Genomic DNA, 12527 nt, shown 5'->3' on the forward strand with positions numbered 1-12527 from the left:
GTTGTTCACGGATCCTTACTACAATGTTAGCTCAAAATAGAATTAGACTTCCTCGCCATTGGCTGCTTTTAAAGCTCATCCCCCACAAGCTGAATGGATACTAGCAACTGCATTTGCAATAGTTTCCTCTTCAGAATCTGTTGTACGCCATGGCCCCCCCTTAGCAACTAAACTGCTCCAGCCATCGGATTTGACTCCATCGATGGGTGCCCTCTGTTGCTTTAAGAAGTGCATTTAGCCCTGGTTTCTTTTACATTGAGACTGGGGACGGGTGACGAGCAGTCTTTACGAAACTGAGGGATTAGGGACCCTGAATGTTATGCCAAAGACCTAGAGTGGGTGAAACAGAACTAAAGCATTAGTTGGTGTGCTGCGACTCAGCAGCAGGAGATAATCTTCTGATGGGGGGGGGGGGGGCTGTCTCGCAAAGTAGTGTTTGTCAGTTCATCGCACGAGCAGAACGACAAATCCAATCTCCGATCAAAGACACCTTTTGTGATTGTGCAGTCATCCCACGCAAGGTTACAATGAAAATCCAGCAAATGTGTTGCCCTCGTTGAGATGAAAGGTCAGCGAGCTGATGTTGTCTGAGTCGCCGTGTGCTGTAGCTCTTTTACATTGCAACGGTGAGCCCTGGCAGATGTGAAGGAGCCAGTACCGCAATGGTGCAAGTGCTGTGGTATCGGCAGCTCCAGCTACAGTAGACAGGGTGGCACGGTGTCTCAGTGGTTAGCACTGCAGCTTCACAGCACCAGGGACCCGGGTTCAATTCCCACCTCGAATGTGGAGTTTGCACCTTCTCCCCGTGTCTGCGTGGGTTTCCTCCGGGTGCTCTGGTTTCCTCCCACAGTCCAAAGATGTGCAGGTCAGGTTATCTGGCCCATGCCAAATTACCCACAGTGTTAGGTGTAGGGGAATGAGTCTGGGTGGGTTGCTCTTTGGACGGTCGGTGTGGACTTGTCGGGCCGAAGGGCCTGTTTCCACACTGTCGGGAACCTAATCTAAAAACTCCAGTGCATGTGAACCATCTCAGGGGAGGTCTGGCTCCCAAACTTGCGCCTAATGGCTCCTCTGCAACAACAAACATACAATGCTAACTCTCACTCTCAGAGACTGAGTAAACTGTAGAATAGAATAGCAACTTATGGTCACGAGTACCTTTACCAAAAATATACAGTGAAAAGCGCCCATCCCATGGGCGCCCGTGTCAACGACAGAAATCAGAGATAAGAAGAAAAAAGGTGAAAATTAAGGCAGATCATCCCAGATCAATTTCAGTTCGGGAAAAGTCGATTAGGTTGGGAAAACCTAGAAGCCGCTGCCGATGAGGACCTCCATGTCACAGGACAAGGTGACCAAACCTGAAGATGGCCACACACCGAGCCTTGGCCCAGGCTACCTTCGTCATTGGGTTACCATTCAGTGTAAACAGTACGTCCCTCTTCTCTCGGGTGCCGGCCAACGTCCCGGGGAAACTTCGCGGAAGTGTGGGGTCACTACCCTTTTGGTCTCCACGGGCAGTTGACAGTGAACAGCAGAAGCCGGTTTGCAGAGGATGGACTGGTCTCCAGCTCCCTTTGAAATACAGTGGGGAGCTGCAGACTCTGGCTATCCTCAGAACTTCGTGCCCTTTGGATTTGTCGTTCTAATCATTCGATGATCTGAGAACATTACTTGGCGAGACAACCCCATCCACCCTCCAATCAGAAAATATCTACTGCTGTTGAGCCCAAAGCCCCATTTAGTATCTAGGACCCAAGGTTCCAATCCAATATTCTAAGCTGTCCTATAGTCCCACAAAAGCAAAGTCCTTGAGGATTGAAAATTTGAGAATTGATCCTTATCAATAATTGTCAATCAACTAAAATGCTTAATTACCTTTAAATATTAATACAGAAATCCAGCCAAAGTAAAAGCAACAATGAATGAAGACCCTGAAGGTGAATCAATCAAAAGCTGGGGGACTGCGGGTGAAAATGCCGACCATGCGAAAACAGAGGATGGTAAGAATAAGTTAAGACAGAATGACAATAACAGATGGCATCAAAACAGGCCATTCTATCCTCCTCATTCCTGATGAAGGGCTTTTGCCCAAAATGTCAATTTTCCCTGCTCCTCAGATGCTGCATGACCTGCCGTGCTTTTCCAGCACCACACTAATCTTGATTCTGATCTTCAGCATCTGCGGTACCCACTTCTGCCATTCTATCTACCTGTCAACTTACATCATTTGACCCAGGGGAATCAGGTCTATTTGATGCGTCCATGCCAATTAGCTTTGAATACTGGTTGTTGTCACAAGTTCCACCTTCCGACCATGCTCTGGTTAAGTGATATCTTCAGAATTCTTTTCTTTTGTGCCTAGTTCAGAACCCTACACACAGATGGAAAATCTCCTCTATGTTTCCCCCATCTAATGTCTTAATCACTTTCAGGGCTGCCCTTCTCTGCCATTATTAGAATCATGGAGTTGTACACAGAGTCATAGAGATTTCCTGAACTAATCTCGTCCCATTTGCCAGCACTTGGCCCAAATCCCTCCAAACCCTTCCTATTTATATACCCTTCCAGACGCCTTTTAAATTATGTCAACGTACCGGCCTCCACCACTTCCTCATACACGCACCACCCTCTGCGTGAAAAAGTTGCCCCTTAAGTCCCTTCTAAATCTTTCCCCTCTCACCCTATACCTATGCCTTCCCGTTTTGTACTCCCTTACCCTTGGAAAAGACCTTGCTTGTTCATCCTATCCACTTCCTCAAGATGCTGAGAGCAGAACCCTAAGCCATTCCATTTTCCATGATTATTAACGTCTTCAGTTCGAGATTCATCCATTCAAAACTTTCTATTGTCTTCTCCTGTACATATTCAGTGTATTAGAATATTACACTGTGACCTGACCAACGTTACATGTAAGCTTAAAACAGCCCCGGTGCTTATCGATTCTGTTCCTTGAGAAATTAACTGTGCTTACATTTTTAAGCATCTTGCAATCTGTGTTAAGTAGAAAATAGGAGCGGGAGTTGGGCATTCAACATGATCATGGCTGCTCACTGAGCTCAGTAATCTAATCCTACCCACACCCTCTACATCGCTTGACCCCTTTAGCAACAAAGGTTGTATAGACTCAGAGAATCATCAATCTCTCCAGTGTGGAAGCAGGCCATTCGGCCCATCACATCCACACTGCCCCTCCAGAGTGCATTCCACCCAGCCCCCAGCCTCACCTTCCTCCCCTATTCCCCTAACCCTGCATTTCCCATTGCTAACCCAATTAGCTTGTATATCCCGGCACACAATGGGCCTACCTACATCCTGCTGGTGACCACACAATACTTAGGCCTCAACCACTTTCTGTGCCATTGGTTCACCGCTCACTGGGAGAAGAAGTTTCTCTGCATCTCAGTGCTAAAAGGATAACCCCTTTTCCTTAGACTATGACTCCTAGTTCTGGACTTCTCCCACCATCAGGAATGATACCTGCATCTAACCTATTGGTTGGAGGGTTTGAGCTCTCGGGAGAGGCTGAACAGGCTGGGGCTGCTTTCCCTGGAGCGTTGGAGGCTGAGGGGTGACCTTATAGAGGTTTATAAAATTATGAGGGACATGGATAGGATAAATAGACAAAGTCTTTTCCCGAGGATGGGGGAGTCCAGAACTAGAGGGTATAGGTTTAGGGTGAGAGGGGAAAGATATAAAAGAGACCTGAGGGGCAACTTTTTCACCCAGAGGGTGGTGCGTGTATGGAATGAGCTGCCAGAGGAAGTGGTGGAGACTGGTACAATTACAACATTTAAGAGGCATTTGGATGGGTATATGAATAGGAAGGGTTTGGAGGGATATGGGCCGGGTGCTGGCAGATAGGACTAGATTGGGTTGGGATATCTGGTCGGCATGGATGGGTTGGACCAAAGGGTCTGTTTCCGTGCTGTACATCTCTGTGATTCTACGACTTAATCCCTATATGTTTTACATCCCTTCGTGTCCTTACTCAGTTTAGACTCTTAATTTCCATTGAATGTTGTCCCAATTGCTCAATTTAAGATGCACCAACTCACACTTTTCAATACTGGCATCTGCCATTTATAATCATGTTCTATAATCTGTCAATGTTTTCTTACGTTTCGTCAATATTCCTCAGTATTAATCACTGTAACCCCAAAATTAGTGTCATACACAAGCTTTGAAATTTGACTTCAGTTTCCTGAGTCAAAATTGTATCTCTACAGATGATTGACTTTTGAAATATGTCAGAAAGAGCAGAGTTACCCTATGAGTCAGACAGCACAGAACCAGACCCGTTGGTCCAACCAGTCCACACCGAAAATAATCCCAAAATAAACTAGTCCCACCTGCCTGTGCTTGGTTCATATCCCTCCAAACCACCTTTCCTGTTCATGTCGAGTCATGGAGTCATAAAGACGTACAGCACGAAAACAGACCCTTCGGTCCAACTAGTCCATGATGAGGGAATAGAGGGTTAGACCAGATTTCCCAACCCAATTTGCACTCGGCCCAGACTTATCTGGGGTGGCACGGTGGCACAGTGGTTAGCACTGCTGCCTCACAGTGTCAGAGACCCGGGTTCGATTCCCGCTTCAGGCAACTGTCTGTGTGGAGTTTGCACGTTCTCCCAGTGTCTGCGTGGGTTTCCTCCGGGTGCTCTGGTTTCCTCCCACAGTCCAAAGATGTGCAGGTTAGGTGAATTGGCCATGCTAAATTGCCCATAGTGTTAGGTGAAGGGGTAAATGTAGGGAAATGGGTCTGGGTGGGTTGCTCTTTGGAGGGTCGGTGTGGACTTGTTGGGCCGAAGGGCCTGTGTCCACACTGTAAGTAATCTAATCTAATCTAAATGTCTTTTAAATGCACCCACATCCACCATCCCCTCAGGAAGTTCATTCCACATGCGAACCACCCTCTGCGTAGAACAATTGCCCCTCATGTCTCTTCCAAATCCCTCTCCTCTCACCTTACAAATATTCCCCCTCATTTTGAAACCCCCATCCTAGGGGAAGGGCAACTACCATTTACTGTATCAGCACCCCTCATTATTTTGTGAACTTCTATAAGGTCAATTCTCAATGTCCATGCTCCAGTCAAAAGAAATCCCAGCCGCTCCTTATAAGTCAAGTACAGTCTCGGTACATCCTGGTAAATCTTTTCTGCACCTTCTCCAAGTTAATAATATCTCTCCCATACCAGGGCAAACAGAACTGTATGTATACTCCAAAAGTGGGCTCACAATGTCCTGTAGAGCCAGAACATGACAACTGATGTACTGTGATTCTGAATAAGCAAATTGCAGATGCTATTGTGCATCACTCCCAGTTAACTTCCATGTTAACTGCCTTTTTTTAACTACAGGTATTAGAAAGAACACACAATCACAAATCTTACCTTCCAGGATGTGACACGCTAATAATGCAATGCATCTTTCCTGCAGCAATGTCACCGAATAAAATCACAGCCTCAGTGACCTCTGACAACACAGAGATGGAGGGAGACAATGAAAACGTCGAGGAACATGGGGATAATCAGCCAGAAATGGAAGGTAGAGATAAAATCATAAAATCATTTTAGACCCTTTCCTCACTGCTTGGCTGTATCTGCTTGCTAAGGCATTGTGATTCATGTCCAAGCATAGGCTTAAATACTTTTCATGGGCTTCACTTGAGACTTTCTTGAGAGCTGCTTTTTCTGATTTTTGGGGGCCTTTTTTTTTCGTTTTCAGGTGAGGTTTTATTTTATCATTCCCAATCTTTATTGGGCAATGCAACAATGAGGTAACATTATCATCAATATTGGGGTTAACGTGCAGGGTATTTGGGACTGACGCAGAATCAGAGTTAGAAGAATTCAGCAACATCAATAATAATCATCAGCATTCTATTAGCCTAACCAACAACACACACAAGGAAAGCATCAATTTTGCAGACACTATAGTGTTCAAATAGGCAATAGTATTTCATAGGTACAAGAAAGACATCGTTGCCAACAATGTGGTACTAACTAGGAAACTGATACGTACTTCAGTGCACAAAAAGCCAACACATTTTCCACAGACGAGAGAGGTCACAGATAAACAGTTATATGTTTTTTTTTGTCCCAATCACACCACATTCAAGTAACTTCTGGTTTGTGAGACACTTTGACATGTCATAATACAGAATTCAATCTTTATGAAATCAAACCTTTCAATGTTACATTATCCAATTCACACAGTGGACTCAATGCAATCACCTCTCAGGGGACAACAGGCTGCATTGTTGAAATTGCTCTCTTGCTATTGGGGCAGACCCGCCCTCCCCTCCAGCTCGTCAATCCACTTTGCTGAGGTTCGCAAACCTCTCCCCTCTTTGCAGCCTCTCGCCACACATTATAGTTCCTCCCTCCCCCTTTGCAGCCCCTCTCTCCACTTGGTATCCCCAATGCTTGGAAGCCTCACTGCCCAACTGGATCCCCAGCCTGGGACACCCGAGATGACAGCCATAGTCCCCAGGCCCCAGTCTTCCCAGCCTTACTTCTCATCCTGAACCCAGTCTGCTGCCCCCTCCGGCCTTACAGGTCAGATATTCCTTCATTGTTGCCTCCCCCAGCCTCCGAAGCCCTGCAGGAACAGCCCCTCAACAATTCTGCCCCATCTGTTTCCTGGGCAACTTTTCTCAGGTTGTTCATGTGCCACGATAAAGCTTTATGGGTATTTTGAGACCATCCAGAGAGAATTTTACCCTACTGCACCATGTACTTTGAGCATTCGTAAGAGCACACCGAGGTCCATCGGTAGCACAGAGTTCTGCAGTCTTCCTCCACTGCAATAACAAATATCCTGCTGCTATGTTCTTCCTACCATAGTGGATGACCTGATGCTTTCTCCAACTGCAAAATGTTTGCCGCTCACTTAACCTGTCCATCTCCCTCCTGAGACCTTTTGCACCCTCTCCGCACATTGTTACCCCACCCATTATTATGTCAGCTTGCAATTTTTCGACAATACAGTTGGTCCCTTCCTCAAAGACAGTGTTCACCTGATTGTTCGATAACTTTTAAGTAATTCTCATTTATTTTTATCAAGGAAACGAAGTGGCTCACAGCTAATGCATTGCTCTTGAATTATACTCACTGATGCAATGCAGTTCTAGCTAGGCAATTTACAGATGTTGTTGCACATCACTCCTGCGTGTCAACTTTCTTCACTTGCTATGGATATTAGGAGGAACACTCAATCCCAAATCTTAAATTCCAGGATGTGACACGCTAATAGTGCCATATATTTTCCCTGCAGTGATGTCACCGAATAAAATCACAGCCTCAGTGACCTCTGACAACACAGAGATGGAGGTAGACAATGAAAACGTCGAGGAACATGGAGATAATCAACCAGAAATGGAAGGTAGAGATAAAGTCATAAAATCATTAGAAATAAGATCAGGAGTGGAGAAAACCATCAGCCGATTAGGGCTGGTCCACCTTTTAACAGGATTGTACCTGATCTGATTTTGGTCTTAACTGTACATTCCTACCTGTCCTCTCTAATCCTCTATTCCCTTATCAATCAAAATTCTAATGTTCGGTTCCAACGTAGCCTCGAATATATTCAATGACCCTTCCTTCACTGCTCTCTGTGGAGGGGAATTAGAGACTAATGATCCTCTGGGAGAAGGAATACATCCTCATCTTCACTTAAATGCTGGGGAGGAGGGGGAGGCGAAGAGGGTCACTATTTTAAAACGGTGGTCCCTTCTTCTAGTTTGTGCTCCCCATGAGGGAAAACCATTTACTCTGCAAAGCCCACTCAGGACCTCCAGCCTGAAGGGTCTGGTCTATCTGGGTCCCATTTCCACCAGCCTTGCCTTCCCCGAGCCTCAGACCTCGCTATCTCTCATCCCCAGGACGAACAGCTCCTCATCCACTCTGTCTGATCGACTTACAGGGGCAGACTTTTCTCTGATGGAATTTTATGAGCATTTTGGAATCTTTCAGGGAGAATTTACCCACCTCCTCCGTGTATTTTGAGCACTGGTTAAAAACATGCCCAGATCCACCTGTACCTCAGGGTTCTGCAGTCTCTCTCTCCATTGAAATGACATTCTGCTGTCGTTTCGTCCCTGCCAAAGGGGATGATTCTAAATTTTCTCACATCATCATCCTCCATAATCAAAACATTTGCCATTCACTTAACCTGTCCATCTCCCTCCCGAGATTCTTTACCTCATCCTCCTCGCAACCTCCTGCCCATCGATGCATCAGCTTAAAATTTCTCTACAATACAGATGACCTCTTTGTTCATGTACTTCATCACCCGATTGTTTCATTTATACTTATGAGGTAAAGCAAACGCCTCACAGCTAATGCACTACTCTTGAATTCTACTCACTGATGCAACGTGGTTCTAGCTATGCAATTTGCAGATGTTATTGCACATCACTCGCACAGGTCAACTTTCTTCTCTCGCTATGGATAATAAGAAGGGGCTTTGCAAACTGAAACCTTAATTTCCAGGATGTAACACGCTAATAATGCCATACATGCTTCCTGCAGCAACGTCACCGAGCAGACGAACAGCCTCAGTGACCTCAGACAACCCAGAGACGGAGGGAAACAATGAAAACGTCGTGGAACATGGAGGTAACCAGCCAGAAATGGAAGGTAGAGATAAAATTCTAAAATCATAAGAAATAGGAGCAGGAGCAGAGAGGATCATTCAGCCCATAAGGGCTGGTCCACCTTTTCATAGGATTGTACCTGATCTGATTTTGGTCTTAACTGTGCATTTCTGCCTGTTCCCTACGACTACCAATTCCCTCATCAGTCTAACTCAGCCTCGAATGACAGTGCCTCAGCTTTGGATGAGAGTTCCAAAGTCTAAATACACTCACAGAAGGAATTCATTTTCATTCTCACTTAAATGTTTGGGGGGGGGGGAGCAAGATTCACTATTTTAAACCAATGGTCCCTTGTCCTAATTCTTTCTTGCCATGAGGGAAAACATCCCACCATCTAACCATGCAAAACCCACCCAAGTCTTCATATGTTTCAATCGGATCACTTATCATTCTAATCTCCTGCTCAACCGTTCCTCATAGGACAACCACTTCATTTGAGGAATTAACTTTAGCACACATCCTCTCAAAACGATGTCAATGTAAGTACACGCTCCTTAAGTTAGCAAAGTCACAACAGTGTACAGCTGCCTGGATACGGTTTCACCAATGTCCTGTACAAGATTTCACTCCTTTTGTTTACCCTAATGTGGGAGATGTCGGAATTGGTCTGGGGTGGACAAAGGGCAAAAATCAAACAACACCATGTTGTAGTCCAACAGGTTTATTTGAAACTGCAAGATTTGAAACTGCAGGCCTGATGAAGGAGCAGCACTGGGAATGCTTGCAATTTCAAATAAACCTGTTGGACTATAACGTGACGTCACTCCACTTTTTGACCTTAATTACTCTAAGTTGGAACAAGATTTCACTACCTCAATACTACCTGCAATGAAAGCCAACATTTTAGATCCTTTCCTCACTGCTTGGCTGTATCTGCTTGCTAAGGCATTGTGATTCATGTCCAAGCATAGGCTTAAATACTTTTCATGGGTTTCACGTGAGAGCTGCTTTTTCTGATTTTTGGGGGCCTTTTTTTTTCGTTTTCAGGTGAGGTTTTATTTTATCATTCCCAATCTTTATTGGGCAATGCAACAATGAGGTAACATTATCATCAATATTGGGGTTAACGTGCAGGGTATTTGGGACTGACGCAGAATCAGAGTTAGAAGAATTCAGCAACATCAATAATAATCATCAGCATTCTATTAGCCTAACCAACAACACACACAAGGAAAGCATCAATTTTGCAGACACTATAGTGTTCAAATAGGCAATAGTATTTCATAGGTACAAGAAAGACATCGTTGCCAACAATGTGGTACTAACTAGGAAACTGATACGTACTTCAGTGCACAAAAAGCCAACACATTTTCCACTGACGAGAGAGGTCACAGATAAACAGTTATATGTTTTTTTTTGTCCCAATCACACCACATTCAAGTAACTTCTGGTTTGTGAGACACTTTGACATGTCATAATACAGAATTCAATCTTTATGAAATCAAACCTTTCAATGTTACATTATCCAATTCACACAGTGGACTCAATGCAATCATCTCTCAGGGGACAACAGGCTGCATTGTTGAAATTGCTCTCTTGCTATTGGGGCAGACCCGCCCTCCCCTCCAGCTCGTCAATCCACTTTGCTGAGGTTTGCAAACCTCTCCCCTCTTTGCAGCCTCTCGTCACACATTATAGTTCCTCCCTCCCCCTTTGCAGCCCCTCTCTCCACTTGGTATCCCCAATGCTTGGAAGCCTCACTGCCCAACTGGATCCCCAGCCTGGGACACCCGAGATGACAGCCATAGTCCCCAGGCCCCTGTCTTCCCAGCCTTACTTCTCATCCTGAACCCCTCCGGCCTTACTGGTCAAATTTCCTTCATTGTTGCCTCCCCCAGCCTCCGAAGCCCTGCAGGAACAGCCCCTCAACAACTCTGCCCCATCTGTTTCCTGGGCAACTTTTCTCTGGTTGTTCATGTGCCACGATAAAACTTTATGGGTATTTTGAGACCATCCAGAGAGAATTTTACCCTACTGCACCATGTACTTTGAGCATTCGTAAGAGCACACCGAGGTCTATCGGTAGCACAGAGTTCTGCAGTCTTCCTCCACTGCAATAACAAATATCCTGCTGCTATGTTCTTTCTACCATAGTGGATGACCTGATGCTTTCTCCAACTGCAAAATGTTTGCCGCTCACTTAACCTGTCCATCTCCCTCCTGAGACCTTTTGCACCCTCTCCGCACATTGTTACCCCACCCATTATTGTGTCAGCTTGCAATTTTTCGACAATACAGTTGGTCCCTTCCTCAAAGACGGTGTTCACCTGATCGTTCGATAACTTTTAAGTAATTCTCATTTATTTTTATCAAGGAAACGAAGTGGCTCACAGCTAATGCATTGCTCTTGAATTATACTCACTGATGCAATGCAGTTCTAGCTAGGCAATTTACAGATGTTGTTGCACATCACTCCTGCGTGTCAACTTTCTTCACTTGCTATGGATATTAGGAGGAACACACAATCCCAAATCTTAAATTCCAGGATGTGACACGCTAATAGTGCCATATATTTTCCCTGCAGTGATGTCACCGAATAAAATCACAGCCTCAGTGACCTCTGACAACACAGAGATGGAGGGAGACAATGAAAACGTCGAGGAACATGGAGATAATCAGCCAGAAATGGAAGGTAGAGATAAAGTCATAAAATCATTAGAAATAAGATCAGGAGTGGAGAAAACCATCAGCCGATTAGGGCTGGTCCACCTTTTAACAGGATTGTACCTGATCTGATTTTGGTCTTAACTGTACATTCCTACCTGTCCTCTCTAATCCTCTATTCCCTTATCAATCAAAAATCTAATGTTCGGTTCCAACGTAGCCTCGAATATATTCAATGACCCTTCCTTCACTGCTCTCTGTGGAGGGGAATTAGAGACTAATGATCCTCTGGGAGAAGGAATACATCCTCATCTTCACTTAAATGCTGGGGAGGAGGGGGAGGCGAAGAGGGTCACTATTTTAAAACGGTGGTCCCTTCTTCTAGTTTGTGCTCCCCATGAGGGAAAACCATTTACTCTGCAAAGCCCACTCAGGACCTCCAGCCTGAAGGGTCTGGTCTATCTGGGTCCCATTTCCACCAGCCTTGCCTTCCCCGAGCCTCAGACCTCGCTATCTCTCATCCCCAGGACGAACAGCTCCTCATCCACTCTGTCTGATCGACTTACAGGGGCAGACTTTTCTCTGATGGAATTTTATGAGCATTTTGGAATCTTTCAGGGAGAATTTACCCACCTCCTCCGTGTATTTTGAGCACTGGTTAAAAACATGCCCAGATCCAACTGTACCTCAGGGTTCTGCAGTCTCTCTCTCCATTGAAATGACATTCTGCTGTCGTTTCGTCCCTGCCAAAGGGGATGATTCTAAATTTTCTCACATCATCATCCTCCATAATCAAAACATTTGCCATTCACTTAACCTGTCCATCTCCCTCCTGAGATTCTTTACCTCCTCCTCGCAACCTCCTGCCCATCGATGCATCAGCTTAAAATTTCTCTACAATACAGATGACCTCTTTGTTCATGTATTTCATCACCCGATTGTTTCATTTACACTTATGAGGTAAAGCAAACGCCTCACAGCTAATGCACTACTCTTGAATTCTACTCACTGATGCAACGTGGTTCTAGCTATGCAATTTGCAGATGTTATTGCACATCACTCCCACAGGTCAACTTTCTTCTCTCGCTATGGATAATAAGAAGGGGCTTTGCAAACTGAAACCTTAATTTCCAGGATGTAACACGCTAATAATGCCATACATGCTTCCTGCAGCAACGTCACCGAGCAGACGAACAGCCTCAGTGACCTCAGACAACCCAGAGACGGAGGGAAACAATGAAAACGTTGTGGAACATGGAG

At 45.2% G+C, this 12527-nt stretch overlaps 1 long non-coding RNA gene across 2 annotated transcripts; it reads left to right on the forward strand.

Moving 5' to 3' along the window:
• Positions 1-7348: 7348 nt before the first annotated feature.
• On the forward strand, positions 7349-12526 carry LOC140455362 (uncharacterized). 2 transcript variants are annotated; one of them, XR_011952826.1, is made up of 3 exons: positions 7349-7390; positions 11188-11295; positions 12441-12526. It is a non-coding gene; the product is annotated as an uncharacterized lncRNA (long non-coding RNA). The 2 variants fall into 2 exon arrangements; XR_011952825.1 differs by lacking the exon at positions 7349-7390 and adding an exon at positions 8543-8625.
• Position 12527: the final 1 nt, after the last annotated feature.

This window comes from Chiloscyllium punctatum, chromosome 30 (genome assembly GCF_047496795.1).
Source record: "Chiloscyllium punctatum isolate Juve2018m chromosome 30, sChiPun1.3, whole genome shotgun sequence".
In the NCBI taxonomy this organism is placed as follows: domain Eukaryota; kingdom Metazoa; phylum Chordata; class Chondrichthyes; order Orectolobiformes; family Hemiscylliidae; genus Chiloscyllium; species Chiloscyllium punctatum.